Source organism: Lampetra fluviatilis, chromosome 71 (genome assembly GCF_964198595.1).
Source record: "Lampetra fluviatilis chromosome 71, kcLamFluv1.1, whole genome shotgun sequence".
Classification (NCBI taxonomy): domain Eukaryota; kingdom Metazoa; phylum Chordata; class Hyperoartia; order Petromyzontiformes; family Petromyzontidae; genus Lampetra; species Lampetra fluviatilis.
Window position 1 is genome coordinate 2,948,188 of NC_136345.1, and position 8,257 is coordinate 2,956,444.

Here is an 8,257-nt window from a genome sequence, read left to right on the forward strand (position 1 = left end):
CCCGTGTCTCTCTCCCCCCCCCGTGTCTCCACCCCGTGTCTCTCTCCCCCCCCCCGTGTCTCCCCCCCGTGTCTCTCTCCCCCCCCCGTGTCTCCACCCCGTGTCTCTCTCCCCCCCCCCGTGTCTCCACCCCGTGTCTCTCTCCCCCCCCTATGTCTCCCCCCCGTGTCTCTCTCCCCCCCCCTGTGTCTCCACCCCGTGTCTCTCTCCCCCCCCCGTGTCTCCACCCCGTGTCTCTCTCCCCCCCCCTGTGTCTCCACCCCGTGTCTCTCTCCCCCCCCCGTGTCTCCACCCCGTGTCTCTCTCCCCCCGTGTCTCCACCCCGTGTCTCTCTCCCCCCCTGTGTCTCCACCCCGTTGTCTCTCTCCCCCCCACCCCCCCCCGTGTCTCCCCACCGTGTCTCTCTCCCCCCCCCCGTGTCTCCACCCCGTGTCTCTCTCCCCCCCCTGTGTCTCCCCCCCCGTGTCTCTCTCCCCCCCCCCGTGTCTCCACCCCGTGTCTCTCTCCCCCCCCCCGTGTCTCCACCCCGTGTCTCTCTCCCCCCCCTGTGTCTCTCTCCCCCCTGTGTGTGTGTCTCACGTGTGTGCGGTCCTCCGTGTCTCTGATGCGCAGCTGCATGGGGATGTTGAACGAGTGCAGGAAGTTGCCTCCGAACACGAGGGAGTCCTCGGGGGTGAACACCGCGTGGATCCAACCTGCCAGGGGTCAACGAGGGGTCAACGAGGGGTCAACTAGGGGTCAACTGGAGGTAAACTAGAGGGTCAACTAGGGGTCAACTAGAGGGTCAACTAGGGGTCAACTAGCGGTCAACTAGAGGTTCAACTAGCCAGACTCGTGATGCTGGTGGTGGACTAGTAGTGGTGGTGGTAGTGGTGGTGGACTAGTGGTGGTGGAGTAGTGGTGGACTAGTAGTAGTAGTAGTGGTGGTGGACTAGTAGGAGTAGTGGTGGTAGTGGTGGTGGACTAGTAGGAGTAGTGGTGGTGGACTAGTGGTGGTGGAGTAGTGGTGGTAGTGGTGGACTAGTAGTAGTAGTGGAGGTGGCCTAATAGTGGTGGACTAGTGTTTCCTCCGAACCACGTGGATCCAACCTGCCAGGGGTCGACTAGAGGGTCAACTAGAGGGTCGACTAGAGGGTCGACTGGCCGGGCAACTAGCCAGACTAGTGGTGGTGGACTAGCGGTGATGGTAGACTAGTAGTGGTAGTAGTAGTGGTGGTGGTGGACTAGCGGTGGTGGTGGACTAGTGGTAGTGGTGGTAGTAGTAGTGGTGGTGGTGGACTAGCGGTGGTGGTGGACTAGTGGTGGTGGTGGTGAACGAGTGGTGGTGGTAGTGATGGTAGTGGTGGTAGTAGTGGTGGCTGTAGTGGTGGTGGACTAGTGGTAGTAGTACTAGTGGTAGTGGTGGACTAGTAGTAGAGGTGGTAGTGTTGGACTAGTGGTGGTGGTGGTAGTGGTGAACTAGTGGTGGACTAGTGGTGGACTAGTGGTGGACTCGTCACCCGAGGGGATGAGGAAGGTGTGCCCCTGCGTGAGGGTGACTCTCTCGCAGTCGTCCACGCGGTCACCCAGGAACTCCTCGCTCTGCTTGCCCGACAGCACCCACTGCTCATACACTTCCAGGTTGCGCGCCGAGGGGGGGCACCAGCCAGAACACCTGGAGGGGGGGCACGGGGGGGGGGGTAACGAGGGGGGTAACGGGGGGGGTAACGTCACGGTGAGGGGTTGGTAAGTTACCAATGGGTCGGTGGGATAACCAAGGGGTTAGAGCAGTGGAGAGAGACTGGTGGTGATGGTGGTGGTGGTGATGGTACAGCAGCAGTGGAGAGAGACTGGTGGTGATGGTGGTGATGGTGATGGTGATGGTACAGCAGCAGTGGAGAGAGACTGGTGGTGGTGATGGTGGTGGTGATGGTACAGCAGCAGTGGAGAGAGACTGGTGGTGATGGTGGTGGTGGTGATGGTGATGGTGGTGGTGATGGTGATGGTACAGCAGCAGTGGAGAGAGACTGGTGGTGGTGATGGTGGTGGTGATGGTACAGCAGCAGTGGAGAGAGACTGGTGGTGATGGTGGTGGTGGTGATGGTGATGGTGGTGGTGATGGTGATGGTACAGCAGCAGTGGAGAGAGACTGGTGGTGGTGATGGTGGTGGTGATGGTGGTGGTGGTGATGGTACAGCAGCAGTGGAGAGAGACTGGTGGTGGTGATGGTGGTGGTGATGGTGGTGGTGATGATGGTGGTACAGCAGCAGTGGAGAGAGACTGGTGGTGGTGATGGTGGTGATGGTGGTGGTGATGGTGATGATGGTGGTGGTGATGGTGGTGATGGTGGTGGTGGTGGTGATGGTACAGCAGCAGTGGAGAGAGACTGGTGGTGATGGTGGTGGTGGTGATGGTGGTGATGGTGATGGTGATGATGGTGGTGGTGATGGTGGTGGTGATGGTGGTGGTACAGCAGCAGTGGAGAGAGACTGGTGGTGGTGATGGTGGTGATGGTGGTGGTGATGGTGGTGGTGATGGTACAGCAGCAGTGGAGAGAGACTGGTGGTGGTGATGGTGGTGATGGTGGTGGTGATGGTGGTGGTGATGGTACAGCAGCAGTGGAGAGAGACTGGTGGTGATGGTGGTGGTGATGGTGGTGGTGATGGTGGTGGTGGTGATGATGGTGGTGGTGGTGATGATGATGGTGGTGGTGATGGTGGTGATGATGGTGGTGGTGGTGGTGATGGTGGTGGTGATGATGGTGGTGGTGATGATGATTATGGTGGTGGTGGTGATGGTGGTGATGATGATGATGGTGGTGGTGGTGATGGTGGTGGTGGTGGTGATGATGATGGTGGTGGTGGTGGTGGTGATGGTGGTGGTGGTGGTGATGATGATGATGGTGGTGGTGATGGTGGTGGTGATGGTGGTGGTGATGGTGATGATGATGATGGTGGTGGTGGTGATGGTGGTGGTGATGATGGTGGTGGTGATGGTACAGCAGCAGTGGAGAGAGACTGGTGGTGGTGATGGTGGTGATGGTGGTGATGGTGGTGATGATGGTGATGGTGGTGATGATGATGGTGGTGGTGATGGTGGTGGTGATGATGATGGTGATGGTGGTGATGATGATGGTGGTGATGATGATGGTGGTGATGATGATGATGGTGGTGATGATGGTGGTGGTGATGGTGGTAGTGATGGTGGTGATGGTACAGCAGCAGTGGAGAGAGACTGGTGGTGGTGATGGTGGTGATGGTGGTGGTGGTGATGGTGGTGATGATGGTGATGGTGGTGATGATGATGGTGGTGGTGGTGATGGTGGTGATGATGGTGGTGCTAGTGATGGTAGTGATAGTGATGGTAGTGATGGTAGTGATGGTGCTAGTGATGGTAGTGATAGTGATGGTAGTGATGGTGATGGTAGTGATAGTGATGGTAGTGATGGTGATGGTAGTGATAGTGATGGTAGTGATAGTGATGGTAGTGATGGTAGTGATAGTGATGGTAGTGATGGTGATGGTAGTGATGGTAGTGATAGTGATGGTAGTGATGGTGATGGTAGTGATAGTGATGGTAGTGATAGTGATGGTGATGGTAGTGATAGTGATGGTGATAGTGATGGTAGTGATAGTGATGGTGATAGTGATGGTAGTGATAGTGATGGTGCTAGTGATGGTAGTGATAGTGATGGTAGTGATGGTAGTGATGGTGCTAGTGATGGTAGTGATAGTGATGGTAGTGATGGTGGTGATGGTGGTGATGGTAGTGATAGTGATGGTGCTAGTGATGGTAGTGATAGTGATGGTGCTAGTGATGGTAGTGATAGTGATGGTAGTGATGGTGATGGTAGTGATAGTGATGGTAGTGATGGTAGTGATGGTAGTGATAGTGATGGTAGTGATAGTGATGGTGCTAGTGATGGTAGTGATAGTGATGGTGCTAGTGATGGTAGTGATAGTGATGGTGCTAGTGATGGTAGTGATAGTGATGGTGATGGTAGTGATAGTGATGGTAGTGATGGTGATGGTAGTGATAGTGATGGTAGTGATGATGGTGGTGGTGGTGATGGTAGTGATGGTAGTGATGGTAGTGATAGTGATGGTGCTAGTGATGGTAGTGATAGTGATGGTGATGATAGTGATGGTGGTGATGATGGTGATGTTGATGATGGTGATGTTGGTGATGGTAGTGATGATGGTGATGTTGATGATGGTGATGTTGGTGATGGTGGTGATGATGGTGATGTTGATGATGGTGATGTTGGTGATGGTGGTGATGATGATGATGGTGATGATGGTGATGTTGGTGATGGTGGTGATGGTGATGTTGATGATGGTGATGGTGGTGGTGATGATGATGATGATGGTGATGATGGTGATGTTGGTGATGGTGATGTTGATGATGGTGATGTTGATGATGGTGGTGGTGGTGGTGATGATGATGATGGTGATGATGGTGATGTTGGTGATGGTGGTGATGGTGATGTTGATGATGGTGATGTTGATGATGGTGGTGGTGGTGATGGTGATGATGGTGATGTTGATGATGGTGGTGGTGGTGATGGTGATGTTGATGATGGTGATGTTGATGATGGTGATGGTGGTGGTGGTGATGTTGATGATGGTGATGTTGATGATGGTGATGGTGGTGATGGTGATGTTGATGATGGTGATGTTATTGATGGTGATGGTGGTGGTGGTGATGGTGATGTTGATGATGGTGATGTTGATGATGGTGATGGTGGTGGTGGTGATGATGGTGGTGATGGTGATGATGATGATGGTAGTGATGGTGATGATGTTGATGATGTTGATGATGGTGATGATGATGGTAGTGATGATGATGGTAGTGATGGTAGTGATGGTGATGATGTTGATGATGGTGATGATGGTGGTGATGGTGTCACCTTCTGGCCACGCAGTACGTGGTACCACACGGTGGTGCCCCCAAAGTCGACGTGGAAGTCGGTGAAGCAGCCCTTGACACTCATCAAGCAGTATCTGGTGGGGGGGGGGGGTGGTGGGGGGGGTGGTGGGGAAGGGGGGTGGTGGGGGGGGTGAGGGTGGTGGTGGGGGGGGGGGAAGGGTGGTGGGGGTGGTGGGGTGGTGGTGGTGGGTGGTGGTGGGGGGGGTGGTGGTGGGGGGGTGGTGGTGGTGGGGGGGGGTGGTGGTGGTGGTGGTGGTGGGGGGGGTGGAAGGGTGGTGGGGGTGGTGGTGGGGAGGTGGTGGTGGGGAGAGAGAAAGGTGGGGGGTGGTGGTTGTAGTAGCAGTAGTAGTGGTAGTAGTGGTTGTTGTTGTGGTGGTTGTTGTGGTGGAAGTAGTCGTTGTTGTTGTGGTGGTTGTTGTGGTGATTGTGGTGGAGGTTGGAGGTTGTGATGATGGTGGTGGTTGTGGTGGTGGTTGTGATGAGGGTGGTGGTTGTGGTGGTGGTTGTGATGGTGATTGTGGTGGTTGTTGTGGTGGTTGTGGTGGTTGTGATGGTGGTTGTGGTGCTTGTGATGGTGGTTGTGGTGGTTGTGGTGGTTGTTGTGGAGGTGGTTGTTGTGGTGGTTGTTGTGGTTGTTGTCATGGTGGTTGTGGTGGTTGTTATGGTGGTTGTGGTGGTGGTGGTTATTGTTGTTGTTGTTGTGGTTGTTGTGGTGGTTGTGGTGGTTGTGGTGGTTGTGGTGGTGGTTGTGGTGGTGGTGGTTGTTGTGGTTGTTGTGGTGGTGGTTGTGGTGGTGGTTGTGGTGGTTGTGGTGGTGGTGGTGGTTGTTGTTGTGGTGGTTGTGGTTATTGTTGTTGTTGTTGTGGTTGTTGTGGTGGTTGTGGTGGTGGTTGTGGTGGTTATGGTGGTTGTGGTGGTGGTGGTGGTTGTGGTGGTGGTTGTGGTGGTTGTTGTGGTTGTTGTGGTTGTGTTGGTGGTTGTGGTGGTGGTTGTGGTGGTTGTGGTGGTGGTTGTGGTGGTGGTTGTGGTGGTTGTGGTGGTTGTGGTGGTGGTTGTTGTGGTTGTTGTGGTGGTGGTTGTGGTGGTTGTTGTCATGGTGGTTGTGGTGGTTGTTGTGGTGGTTGTGGTGGTGGTTGTTGTGGTGGTTGTGGTGGTTGTCGTGGTTGTGGTGGTGGTTGTGGTGCTGGTTGTTGTTGTTGTGGTTGTTGTGGTGGTTGTGGTGGTGGTTGTTGTGGTGGTGGTGGTTGTGGTGGTGGTTGTGGTGGTTGTGGTGGTTGTTGTTGTGGTGGTGGTGGTTGTGGTGGTGGTTGTTGTTGTTGTGGTGGTGGTAGTTGTTGTTGTGGTGGTTGTGGTGGTGGTGGTTGTGGTGGTGGTTGTGGTGGTTGTGGTGGTGGTGGTTGTTGTGGTGGTGGTTGTGGTGGTGGTGGTTGTTGTTGTGGTGGTTGTGGTGGTGGTTGTGGTGGTGGTGGTTGTTGTTGTGGTGGTTGTGGTGGTTGTGGTGGTGGTGGTGGTTGTGGTGGTGGTTGTGGTGGTGGTTGTTGTTGTTGTGGTGGTTGTGGTGGTGGTGGTTGTGGTGGTGGTTGTGGTGGTTGTGGTGGTGGTTGTTGTGGTGGTGGTTGTGGTGGTGGTGGTTGTGGTGGTGGTGGTGGTGGTGGTTGTGGTGGTGGTTGTGGTGGTTGTGGTGGTGGTGGTTGTGGTGGTGGTGGTGGTTGTGGTGGTGGTTGTGGTGGTGGTGGTTGTGGTGGTGGTTGTGGTGGTTGTGGTGGTGGTGGTGGTTGTGGTGGTGGTGGACTCACTTCTGCACCTTGGGGTACTTCATGTGAGTGATGGCGTTGGTCGACTCCCTCTGCTTCTCCTTCAGATGCCTGGGCCACATCGTGTCCACCCAGTCCAGCTTGTCCACCTTCACCACCACCACCACCACCACCACAACCACCACAACCATCAACCACCACTCACTCACCACTCACTCACTCACCTACTCATTCACCCACTCACCCACTCACCCACCCACCCACCCACTCACCCACTCATTCACCCACTCACCCACTCACTCACCCACTCACTCACTCACTCACCCACTCACCCACTCCCCTACTCACTCACTACTCACCAACTCGCTCACTCACCCACCCACCGACTCACCCACTCACCCACCCACCCACCCACGCACTCACCCATCCACCCACTCACCCACTCACCCACCCACCCACTCACCCACCCACCCACTCACTCACCCACCCACCCACCCACCCACCCACCCACTCACTCACCCACCCACTCACTCACTCACCCACCCACTCACCCACCCACCCACCCACCCACTCACTAACCCACTCACTCACCCACTCACCCACCCACCCACCCACTCACTCACCCGCCCACTCACTCACTCGCCCACCCACCCACCCACCCACCCACCCACTCACCACTCACCCACCCACCCACTCACTCACCACCCACCCACTCACCCACTCACCCACCCACCCACCCACCCACCCACTCACCCACCCACTCACTCACCCACCCACTCACCCACCCACCCACCCACCCACCCACTCACTCACCCACCCACTCACCCACCCACTCACCCACCCACTCACTCACCCACCCACTCACCCACCCACCCACTCACTCACCCACTCACCCACCCACTCGCCCACCCACCCACTCACTCACTCACCACCCACCCACTCACTCACTCACCACCCACCCACCCACTCACCCACCCACTCACTCACCACCCACCCACCCACTCACCCACCCACCCACTCACCCACACACCCACTCACCCACCCACCCACCCACCCACCCACTCACCCACCCACCAACCCACCCACCCACTCACTCACTCACTCACTCACCCACCCACCCACCCACTCACCACCCACCCACTCACCCACCCACCCACTCACCCACCCACCCACTCACCCACCCACCCACCCACTCACTCACCACCCACCAACCCACCCACCCACTCACCCACCCACCCACTCACCCACCCACCCACTCACCCACCCACCCACCCACCCACTCACCACAGCAGGGCGTTGAACCAGGCCCTCCAGCCGTGTGTGGCTGAACTCCAGGGAGATCACGTTGTACAGCTTGTCCACTAACTCACCGCTCACTCACTCACCCACTCACTCACCCACTCTCCCACTCACTCACCCACTCTCCCACTCACCACTCACTCACTCACCCACCCACCGAATCACTCTCTCACTCACTCACTCACCCACCCACTCACTCACTCGCTCACTCACCCCTTCACTCACCCACTGGCTCACTCACCCACCCACCCACTCACTACCCACCCACTCACCCACTCACTCAGTCACTCACTCAC

The 8,257-nt window shown here is 56.4% G+C and overlaps 1 long non-coding RNA gene across 1 annotated transcript; it reads right to left on the minus strand.

Annotated features, from left to right (window-relative positions):
* Positions 1-566: 566 nt before the first annotated feature.
* LOC144952927 (uncharacterized) lies at positions 567-8,041 on the minus strand. Its single transcript, XR_013640718.1, has 5 exons — positions 7,947-8,041; positions 6,705-6,811; positions 4,889-4,982; positions 1,500-1,654; positions 567-695 (listed from the first exon to the last, which is right to left on the minus strand). It is a non-coding gene; the product is annotated as an uncharacterized LOC144952927 (long non-coding RNA).
* Between the last annotated feature and the right edge of the window lie 216 nt (positions 8,042-8,257).